General features: G+C 42.7%; 1 pseudogene; it reads left to right on the forward strand.

Annotated features, from left to right (window-relative positions):
- Positions 1-7,896: 7,896 nt before the first annotated feature.
- On the forward strand, positions 7,897-8,075 carry LOC135035141 (U1 spliceosomal RNA; annotated as a pseudogene).
- Positions 8,076-12,306: the final 4,231 nt, after the last annotated feature.

Below are 12,306 nucleotides of genomic sequence, written 5' to 3' on the forward strand. Positions count from 1 at the left end.
GTTTTTTGTTAATTAAAGTAATCCAAAACTGGGATTGATATTTTGGCTCTTTTATTTTTACTTAAAGTACAATAACTTTTACCATTTTAATTTGTTTTAATAGTATATTGACAGTATTGTTTTCTTTCAAAAATCCACTTAATTTTCTTTCCCCTATTATTAAAATGGTAATTGACAAAAACAAACTACATTGTCACCAGAAGAGCAGTACAAAATGTACAAGTGATATATTAAAATCATCTTTCCAGCTTGAAATTCAATGATGCTTTGGTGCAACAATTTTGTGAGAAACATCTTCACCCATAAAGAAAGATTTTCTTAATTCCTTACCTGTGTGCTGATTAGATATCACCTTGTTTTCACATTAAACAGACTTCCCCATGAGGAAGCAGCAAGGATGCAGTGACGTTTATGTTTCCTGGTGTCAACCTGTATTATTTCAGTAGACATTGAAATGAGGATGCATCTTGCTGCCTTTCCAATGAAGCAAGTTTAATTCAGTAATAGGTGAAAAACCATTCCTACAAAGGTGTTAATCAGAGACTTGGCTTTGTGGACACTTTTCATAGAGCAAATTTGTTAGCATAAACATAAAATCAGAAAATGAAGAGCTGTTTCGTCACTCAATTGGACTTTTCTGCCAGCATAATTTTTTTTCTCTGCAACCCACTGCTAAATTGTGCTTCCTAGCTGTTTTTTTATAAAATCACTTAATCAAATCTAACTCTGATTACATCAGAGAAGGCCAGGTACCCTACACCATAAGAGGGGGTTTGAAATTTTGACTTGTCTACTTAAAGATCACCAAAATCTGATTACAAGGTCAAATACATCCCTGGGTGGGATTGAACCACCAACCTTTTGGTTAAAAGCCAAACATGCTAACCGATTGCGCCACATAGACACCTTGCAAAAGTAGATACTGACAAAGGCTAATAAGCATTCATCTAGAACGTTTCCTAGAAAAACTTTAAAAAGTCAATAATCTGGAGAATTTTTGTAAGAAACACATTGGTACTTTCCCATGATGAGTGAGTGCTTCAGGATCTCTTTCACTTACATGGGCTATTAACCAAAAGGTTGGTGGTTCAATCCCACCCAGGGATGTAATTGACCTTGTGATCAGATTTTGGTGATCTTTAAGTAGACAAGTCAAAATTTCAAACCCCCTCTTATGGTGTAGGGTACCTGGCCTTCTCTGACATAATCAGAGTTAGATTTAATTAAGTGATTTTATAAAAAACAGCTAGGAAGCACAATTTAGCAGTGGGTTGCAGAGAAAAAAATAACATTTTAAACCTACCGGTAAAATTTTTTTCTCGTAGTCCGTAGAGGATGATGGGGACTCCGTAAGGACCATGGGGGATAGACGGGCTCCGCAGCAGACATGGGCACTTTAAGAAAGACTTTAGATCTGGGTGTGCACTGGCTCCTCCCTCTATGCCCCTCCTCCATACCTCAGTTAGAGAAACTGTGCCCAGAGGAGACGGACAGTACGAGGAAAGGATTTTTGTTAATCCAAGGTCAAGATTCATACCAGCCACACCAATCACACCGTATAACTTGTGATATACTACCCAGTTAACAGTATGAAAACAACATAGCATCAGTCCAAGACCGATGAAAACTAACATATAACCCTTATGTAAGCAATAACTATATACAAGTCTTGCAGAAGTAGTCCGCACTTGGGACGGGCACCCAGCATCCTCTACGGACTACGAGAAAAAGATTTACCGGTAGGTTTAAAATCTTATTTTCTCTTACGTCCTAGAGGATGCTGGGGACTCCGTAAGGACCATGGGGATTATACCAAAGCTCCCAAACGGGCTCCTGCGGATGACTCTGCAGCACCGATTGAGCAAACAGGAGGTCCTCCTCAGCCAGGGTATCAAACTTATAGAACTTTGCAAAGGTGTTTGAACCCGACCAAGTAGCAGCTCGGCACAGCTGTAGTGCCGAGACCCCTCGGGCAGCTGCCCAAGAAGAGCCCACCTTCCTAGTGGAATGGGCCTTGACTGAATTAGGCAACGGCAATCCCGCCATAGAATGCGCCTGCTGAATCGTGTTACAGATCCAGAGAGCAATAGTCTGCTTTGAAGCAGGGGTGCCAATCTTGTTGGCTGCATACAGGACAAACAGTGCTTCTGTTTTTCTGACTCTAGCCGTTCTGGCCACGTAAATTTTCAAAGCCCTGACCACATCAAGGGACTCGGAATCCTCCAAGTCACGCGTAGCCACAGGCATCACGATAGGTTGGTTCATATGAAAGGATGAGTCCACTATTAGCAGGAATTGAGGACGGGTCTGCAATTCCGCTCTATCCATATGGAAAACCAGATAGGGGATTTTATGTGATAAAGCTGCTAATTCCGACACTCGCCTAGCGGAAGCCAAGGCTAATAACATGACCACCTTCCAAGTGAGATATTTAAACTCCACCATTTTAAGTGGTTCAAACCATAACCTTAACACCACGTTAAGGTCCCAAGGGACCACCGGAGGTACAAAAGGAGGCTGAATATGCAGTACTCCCTTCACAAAAGTTTGTACTTACTTCAGGAAGAGAGGCCAATTCCTTTTGAAAGAAAATGGATAAGGCCAAAATCTGAACCTTAATAGAGCCTAATTTTAGGCCCAAATTCACTCCAGTTTGTAGGAAGTGAAGGAAGTGGCCCAGGTGGAATTCTTCCGTATGAGCATTCCTGGCCTCACACCAAGAAACATATTTTCGCCATATACAGTGATAATGTTTAGATGTCACGTCCTTCCTAGCCTTTATTAGCGTAGGAATGACCTCATCTGGAATACCCTTTTCCGCTAGGATCCGGCGTTCAACCGCCATGCCGTCAAACGCAGCCGCGGTAAGTCTTGGAACAGACAGGGCCCCTGTTGCAACAGGTCCTGTCTTAGAGGAAGTGGCCACGGATCTTCTGTGAGCATTTCCTGCAGATCTGGATACCAGGTCCTTCGCGGCCAATCTGAAACAATGAGAATTGTTCTTACTCCTCTTTTTCTTACTATTATCAACACCTTGGGTATGAGAGGTAGAGGAGGAAATACATAGACCGACCGGAACACCCACGGTGTCACTAGGGCGTCTACAGCTACTGCCTGAGGGTCTCTTGACCTGGTGCAATACCTCTGTAGCTTTTTGTTGAGGCGGGACGCCATCATGTCTATCTGGAACAGTCCCCACCGACTTGCAATCTGTGCGAAGACTTCCTGATGGAGTCCCCACTCTCCTGGATGTAGGTTGTGTCTGCTGAGGAAGTCTGCTTCCCAGTTGTCCACTCCCGGAATGAACACTGCTGACAGTGCGCTTACATGATTCTCCATCCAGCGAAGAATTCTGGTGGCTTCCGCCATCGCCACTCTGCTCCTTGTGCCGCCTTGGCGGTTTACATGAACTACTGCGGTGACGTTGTCTGACTGGATCAGAACTGGTTGGTCGCGAAGTAAGGTCTCCGCTTGACATAGGGCGTTGTATATGGCCCTTAGCTCCAGGATGTTGATGTGAAGACAAGTCTCCTGACTTGACCAAAGACCTTGGAAATTTCTTCCCTGTGTGGCTGCTCCCCAACCTCGGAGGCTCGCGTTCGTGGTCACCAGGATCCAGTCCTGAATGCCGAACCTGCGGCCCTCTAGAAGGTGAGCACTCTGCAGCCACCACAGGAGAGATACCCTGGCCCTGGGGGACAGGGTGATCAACTGATGAATCTGTAGATGTGACCCGGACCACTTGTCCAGTAGGTCCCATTGCAAGATCCTCGCATAGAACCTGCCGAAGGGAATGGCCTCGTATGATGCCACCATCATTCCCAGGACTCGAGTGCAGTGATGCACTGACACCTGTTTTGGTTTCAATAGGTTCCTGACCAGAGTCATGAGTTCCTGGGCCTTTTCTATCGGAAGATAAACCCTTTTCTGGTCCGTATCCAGAATAATGCCCAAGCAAAGTCAGACGAGTCGTAGGAACCAACTGCGACTTCGGGATATTGAGAATCCAGCCGTGTTGCTGTAACACCTTCAGTGAAAGTTATACGCTGTTCAGCAACTGCTCTCTTGATCTCGCTTTTATGAGGAGATCGTTCAAGTACGGGATAATTGTGACACCTTGCTTTCGCAGGAGCACCATAATTTCCGTCATTACCTTGGTGAAAATTCTTGGAGAAAATTCTGGAGAGACCAAACGGCAACGTCTGAAATTGGTAATGACAATACTGTACCGCAAATCTTAGGTACGCCTGATGAGGTGGATAAATGAGTACATGAAGGTATGCATCCTTTATGTCCAGAGATATCATAAAATCCCCCCCTTCTAGGCTGGCGATGACCGCTCTTAGCGATTCCATCTTGAACTTGAACCTTTTCAAGTATAGGTTCAGGGATTTTAAATTTAATATGGGTCTGACCAAACCGTCCGGTTTTGGGACTACAAACAGGGTCGAATAATTTCCCTTTCCTTGTTGAAGCAGGGGAACCTTGACCACCACCTGTTGAAGATACAATTTGTGAATTGCATTTAACACTATCTCCCTTTCCTGGGGAGAAGATGGTAGGGCCGATTTGAAAAACCGGCGAGGAGGCACCTCTTCGAATTTCAGCTTGTAACCCTGAGAAACAATTTCTATTGCCTAGGGATCCACCTGCGAATGAACCCAGATGTGGCTGAAAACTCGAAGACGTGCCCCCAACTGGGCGGACTCCTTTAGCGGAGCCCCAGCGTCATGCAGTGGATTTTGTAGAGGCCGGGGAGGACTTCTGTTCCTGGGAACTAGCTGTGTTGTGCAGCTTCTTCCCTCTGCCCTTACCTCTGGCAAGAAACGACGCACCTCGTACTTTCTTGTTTCTCTGTGATCGAAAGGACTGCATTTGATAATGTGGTGCTTTCTTAGGCTGTGAGGGAATATAAGGCAAAAAATTTGATTTACCAGCTGTAGCTGTGGAGACTAGGTCCGAGAGACCTTCCCCAAACAATTCCTCACCCCTGTAAGGTAAAACCTCCATATGCCTTTTTGAGTCGGCATCACCTGTCCATTGCCGGGTCCATAGGACTCATCTAGCAGAAATCGACATAGCGTTTATTCTAGAACCCAGTAGACTAATGTCACTTTGAGCATCTCTCATATATAGGACAGCATCTTTTATATGCCCTATGGTCAATAACATAGCATCCTTATCTAGGGTCTCAATCTCTGCTGATAAGGTATCTGTCCATGCTGCCACCGCGCTACAACCCCGGCCGACGCAATTGCCGGTCTGAGTAAGGTACCAGAATGTGTGTAAATGGACTTTAGGGTAACCTCCTGCTTGCGGTCAGCAGGGTCCCTGATGGTAGCCGTATCCTGGGATGGCAGCGCTACCTTTTTGGATAAGCGTGTCAATGCTTTATCCACCCTAGGGGAGGATTCCCACCGTATCCTGTCCATTGGCGGGAAAGGATACGCCATAAGAATCCTTTTGGGAATCTGCAGCTTTTTGTCTGGAGATTCCCAAGCTTTTTCACATAATTCGTTCAACTCATGTGAGGGGGGAAAGGTTATCTCAGGTTTCTTTCCCTTATACATGTGTACCCTCGTGTCAGGGACAGGGGACTCTGTGATGTGCAAAACATCTTTTAGTGCAATAATCATATATCGAATACATTTAGCCAATTTTGGCTGTAACTTTGCATCATAGTAGTCGACACTGGAGTCAGAATCCGTGTCGGTATCTGTGTCAACTATTTGGGATAGTGGGCGCTTTTGAGACCCGAAGGTCCCTGCGACATAGGGACAGGCATGGGTTGACTCCCTGACTGTTCCCTAGCTTCAGCTTTGTCTAATCTCTTGTGTAATAAGTTTACATTAGCACTTAAAACATTCCACATATCCATCCAGTCAGGTGTCGGCGTTGTCGATGGAGACACCACATTAATTTGCTCCTGCTCCTCTCTAGGAGAGCCTTCTACCTCAGACATGTCGACACACGTGTACCGACACACCATACACTCAGGGAATCCTCTTATCTGAGGACAGTTCCCCAACAAGGCCCTTTGGAGAGACAGAGAGAGAGAGTATGCCAGCACACACCCCAGCGCTATATGACCCAGGAAAAAAACACAATAATTTTATGTTTACCCAGTAGCGCTGTATTTCCATATATATATGCGCCTAATTATGTGCCCCCCTCTTCTTTAAGACCCTCTTTCTACCGTGGTATAAGCAGGGGAGAGTCCGTGGAGCTTCCCCTCAGCGGTGCCGTGGAGAAAATGGCGCTGGTGAGTGCTGAGGGAGAAGCCCCACCCCCTCAGCGACGGGCTTCTGTCCCGCTCAAATATAGTAAAAAAATGGCGGGGGCTCTTATATATATATATACAGTGCCTAGCTGCATATATATTTAATTTGCCAAAGAGAGGTCTATATTGCTGCCCAGGGCGTCCCCCCTGCGCCCTTCACCCTTACACTGACTGCCATGTGAGAGGTGTATGGGAGCAATGGAGCACAGCTTTACTGCTGTGCGTTACCTCAGTGAAGATCATGAAGTCTTCCGCCGCCTCTGAAGTCTTCTTTTCTTCTCATACTCACCCGGCTTCTATCTTCCGGCTCTGCGAGGGGGACGGCGGCGCGGCGCTGGGACGGACGGCGAGGGTGAGACCTGCGTACCGATCCCTCTGGAGCTAATGCTGTACAGTAGCCTAAGAAGCAGAGCCTATCAACTCACAGAAGTAGGTGTGCATCTCTCCCCTCCGCCCCTCGATGCAGAGAGTCTGTTGCCAGCAGGCTCCCTGAAAATAAAAAAATCTAACAAATATACTTTCTGTCAGGAAACTCAGGAGAGCTCCCTGAAAAGCACCCAGTCTCCTCTGGGCACAGTAGTAAACTGAGGTCTGGAGGAGGGGCATAGAGGGAGGAGCCAGTGCACACCCAGATCTAAAGTCTTTCTTAAAGTGCCCATGTCTCCTGCGGAGCCCGTCTATCCCCCATGGTCCTTACGGAGTCCCCAGCATCCTCTAGGACGTAAGAGAAAAATTATGCTGGCAGAAAAATCCAATTGAGTGATTAAACAGCTCCAGAGCTGCTCTGTAAGGCAAGTAAAAGGGTGTGGGCCCTGCAGCACTACCTGTAGTTTGCATTGTGCATTGGAAGCCTAGTTTGCTGTCTGTTTCCACTTCTTTTTTCTTGAGCCCCTCCCGTCTATACCCTTGTGCACTATCCTGACTTCTCCTCCCCTCTGCTTACTTTGTGCCTTCCAAAGCACAATGCAAACTACAGGTAGTGCTGCAGGGCCCACACCCTTTTACTTGCCTTACAGAGCAGCTCTTGAGCTGTTACAGTGCCCAGCTGCTGCAAGAAATCAGCGTGAATGCTTCAGGGGCTGGGGCATGGCCAACATGAGCCCCACACCGAAGGAGGGTGGGGGTGTTTAATGCGAACTAGGGGTCTCGCACAATGCGAACTACAGGTAGTGCTGCAGGGCCCACACCCTTTTACTTGCCTTACAGAGCAGCTCTGGAGCTGTTACAGTGCCCAGCTGCTGCAAGAAATGTGAACTAGGGGTCATCCAAGTGCCGCAAAAGGCCGCCATGCCCTGCACGCCCCTTTTCTCTTTTCATATGCAGACGAGGGTTGAAGCCAACTTTGACCCACTGCTTGGATGACATCGCCATATGCAAATCCATCTGCTGCAGGCCTTCCCCCAGGAATGCTTGCACTAGTTGTTGCATTTGGTTTGTTGTTTGGGGGTGCTTCAGTATTAGGCAGCCTTCTGCCCTCCCATGTTCATCTGAGAATATGTGTTCTCCCTGCAGTTGTTGTCCCCAGATGAGAGTTCCCTTGTGCTGCCTCAGTTGAATCTCCTTTACTTGACAGAGATGTGCCTGAGCAGAGGCCCTCCCCAGCCCTATCCCAAATCATACTTATTTTGCATAGGAGATACCATGGTCATGAAGACTGTTCTCCCAGGGAGCGTTTCATTCATTGCATTCTTGGTATGCTGACCCCTGTGATTTCCCCAAATGTGGGAAACTCGACTGCATTATTTAATGCGAACTAGGGGTCATCCAAGCACCGCAAAAGGCCGCCATGCCCTGCATACCCCTTTTCTCTTTTCATAAGCAGACGAGGTTTGAAGCCAACTTTGACCCACTGCTTGGATGACATCACTTGCTGCCTTTCCAATGAAGCAAGTTTAATTTAATAATAGGTGAAAAACCATCCCTACAAAGGTGTTAATCAGATACTTGGCTTTGTGGACACTTTTCAGAGCACAAATTTGTTAGCATAAAATAAAGCCAGAAAATGAAGAGCTGTTTAATCACTCAATTGGATTTTTCTGCCAGCATATTTCTTTTTCTCTGCAACCCACTGCTAAATTGTGCTTCCTAGCTGTTTTTATAAATTCACTGAATCAAATCTAACTCTGATTACATCAGAGAAGGCCAGGTACCCTACACCATAACAGGGGGTTTGAAATTTTGACTTGTCTACTTAAAGATCACCAAAATCTGATAACAAGGTCAATTAAGTCCCTGGGTGGGATAGAACCACCAACCTTTTGGTTAATAGCCTTACACACTAACTGATTGCGCCACAGCAACACTTTGCAAAAGTCCATACTGACAAAGGCTAATAAGCATTCATCTAGAACGATTCCTAGAAACATTTTAAAAAGTCAATAATGTGGAGAGTTTTTGTAAGATGTTTCTTCCATCAACCAATGAAGAAACACATTGGTACTTTCCCATGATGAGTGAGTGCTTCAGGATCTCTTGCACTTACATGTGCAGCAGAGTACTGTAATGGAAGCATGCTGGGTCCATAACCCAGAGGTAGGCAGATTGAAACTATCCTCTGCTATATGCATTTTTTTTTGTTAATTAAAGTAATCCAAAACTGGGATTGATATTTTTGCTCTTTTATTTTTACTTAAAGTACAATAACTTTTACCATTTTAATTTGTTTTAATAGTATATTGACAGTATTGTTTTCTTTCAAAAATCCAATTAATTTTCTTTACCCGATTATTAAAATGGTAATTGACAAAAACAAACTACATTGTCACCAGAAGAGCAATACAAAATGTACAAGTGATATATTAAAATCATCTTTCCAGCTTGAATTTCAATGATGCATTGGGGCAACGATTTTGTGAGAAACATCTTCACCCTTAAATAAAGATTTTCTTAATTCCTTACCTGTGTGCTAATTAGATATCACCTTGTTTTCACATTAAACAGACTTCCACATGAGAAAACAGCAAAGATGCAGTGGCGTTAATGTTTCCTGGTGTCAACCTGTATTATTTCCGTAGATATTGAAATGAGGATGCATCTTGCTGCCTTTCCAATGAAGCAAGTTTAATTTAGTAATAGGTGAAAAACCATCCCTACAAAGATGTTAATCAGATACTTGGCTTTGTGGACACTTTTCTGAGAACAAATTTGTTATCATAAAAATAAAGCCAGAAAATGAAGAGCTGTTTAATCACTCAATTGGATTTTTCTGCCAGCATTTTTCTTTTTCTCTGCAACCCACTGCTAAATTGTGCTTCCTAGCTGTTTTTTTTTATAAAATCACTTAATCAGATCTAACTCTGATTACATCAGAGAAGGCCAGGTACCCTACACCATAAGAGGGGGTTTGCAATTTTGACTTGTCTACTTAAATATCACCAAAATCTGATCACAAGGTCAATTACATCCCTGGGTGGGATTGAACCACCAACCTTTTGATAAATAGCTGAACACACTAACCAATTGCGCCACAGAGACACTTTGCAAAAAGTACATACTGACAAAGACTAATAAGCATTCATCTAGAACGTTTCCTAGAAAAACTTTAAAAAGTCAATAATCTGGAGAGTTTTTGTAAGATGTTTCTTCCAGCAACCAATGAAGAAACACATTGGTACTTTCGCATGATGAGTGAGTGCTTCAGGATCTCTTGCACTTACATGTGCAGCAGAGTACTGCAATGGAAGCATGCTGGGCCCATAACCCAGAGGTAGGCAGATTGAAACTATCCTTTGCTATATGCATTATTTTTTTGTTCATTAAAGTAATCCAAAACTGGGATTGATATTTTAGCTTTTATTTTTACTTAAAGTACAATAACTTTTACCATTTTAATTTGTTTTAATAGTATATTGACAGTATTGTTTTCTTTCAAAAATCCAAGCCACTGCATCTTTGCTGTTTTCTCATATGGAAGTCTGTTTAATGTGAAAACAAGGTGATATCTAATTAGCACACAGGTAAGGAATTAAGAAAATCTTTATTTAAGGGTGAAGATGTTTCTCACAAAATCGTTGCCCCAATGCGTCATTGAAATTCAAGCTGGAAAGATGATTTTAATATATCACTTGTACATTTTGTATTGCTCTTCTGGTGACAATGTAGTTTGTTTTTGTCAATTACCATTTTAATAATCGGGTAAAGAAAATTAATTGGATTTTTGAAAGAAAACAATACTGTCAATATACTATTAAAACAAATTAAAATGGTAAAAGTTATTGTACTTTAAGTAAAACTAAAAGCTAAAATATCAATCCCAGTTTTGGATTACTTTAATGAACAAAAAAAAATGCATATAGCAAAGGATAGTTTCAATCTGCCTACCTCTGGGTTATGGGCCCAGCATGCTTCCAGTGCAGTACTCTGCTACACATGTAAGTGCAAGAGATCCTGAAGCACTCACTCATCATGCGAAAGTACCAATGTGTTTCTTCATTGGTTGCTGGAAGAAACATCTTACAAAAACTCTCCAGATTATTGACTTTTTAAAGTTTTTCTAGGAAACGTTCTAGATGAATGCTTATTAGTCTTTGTCAGTATGTACTTTTTGCAAAGTGTCTCTGTGGCGCAATCGGTTAGTGTGTTCAGCTATTAATCAAAAGGTTGGTGGTTTAATCCCACCCAGGGACGTAATTGACCTTGTGATCAGATTTTGGTGATATTTAAGTAGACAAGTCAAAATTGCAAACCCCCTCTTATGGTGTAGGGTACCTGGCCTTCTCTGATGTAATCAGAGTTAGATTTGATTAAGTGATTTTATAAAAAAACAGCTAGGAAGCACAATTTAGCAGTGGGTTGCAGAGAAAAAGAAAAATGCTGGCAGAAAAATCCAATTGAGTGATTAAACAGCTCTTCATTTTCTGGCTTTATTTTTATGATAACAAATTTGTTCTCTGAAAAGTGTCCACAAAGCCAAGTATCTGATTAACATCTTTGTAGGGATGGTTTTTCACCTATTACTAAATTAAACTTGCTTCATTGGAAAGGCAGCAAGATGCATCCTCATTTCAGTATCTACGGAAATAATACAGGTTGACACCAGGAAACATTAACGCCACTGCATCTTTGCTGTTTTCTCATGTGGAAGTCTGTTTAATGTGAAAACAAGGTGATATCTAATTAGCACACAGGTAAGGAATTAAGAAAATTCTTTATTTAAGGGTGAAGATGTTTCTCACAAAATCGTTGCCCCAATGCATCATTGAAATTCAAGCTGGAAAGATGATTTTAATATATCACTTGTACATTTTGTATTGCTCTTCTGGTGACAATGTAGTTTGTTTTTGTCAATTACCATTTTAATAATCGGGTAAAGAAAATTAATTGGATTTTTGAAAGAAAACAATACTGTCAATATACTATTAAAACAAATTAAAATGGTAAAAGTTATTGTACTTTAAGTAAAAATAAAAGAGCAAAAATGTCAATCCCAGTTTTGGATTACTTTAATTAACAAAAAAAATGCATATAGCAGAGGATAGTTTCAATCTGCCTACCTCTGGGTTATGGACCCAGCATGCTTCCATTACAGTACTCTGCTGCACATGTAAGTGCAAGAGATCCTGAAGCACTCACTCATCATGGGAAAGTACCAATGTGTTTCTTCATTGGTTGATGGAAGAAACATCATACAAAAACTCTCCAGATTATTGACTATTTAAAGTTTTTATAGGAAACGTTCTAGATGAATGCTTATTAGCCTTTGTCAGTATGTACTTTTGAAAAGTATCGCTGTGGCGCAATCAGTTAGTGTGTACGGCAATTAACCAAAAGGTTGGTGGTTCAATCCCACCCAGGGACGTAATTGACCTTGTTATCAGATTTTGTTGATCTTTAAGTAGACAAGTCAAAATTTCAAAAACCCCTGTTATGGTGTAGGGTACCTGGCCTTCTCTGATGTAATCAGAGTTAGATTTGATTCAGTGATTTTATAAAAACAGCTAGGAAGCACAATTTAGCAGTGGGTTGCAGAGAAAAAGAAATATGCTGGCAAAAAAATCCAATGGAGTGATTAAACAGCTCTTCATTTT

This window comes from Pseudophryne corroboree, unplaced genomic scaffold (genome assembly GCF_028390025.1).
Source record: "Pseudophryne corroboree isolate aPseCor3 unplaced genomic scaffold, aPseCor3.hap2 scaffold_595, whole genome shotgun sequence".
Classification (NCBI taxonomy): domain Eukaryota; kingdom Metazoa; phylum Chordata; class Amphibia; order Anura; family Myobatrachidae; genus Pseudophryne; species Pseudophryne corroboree.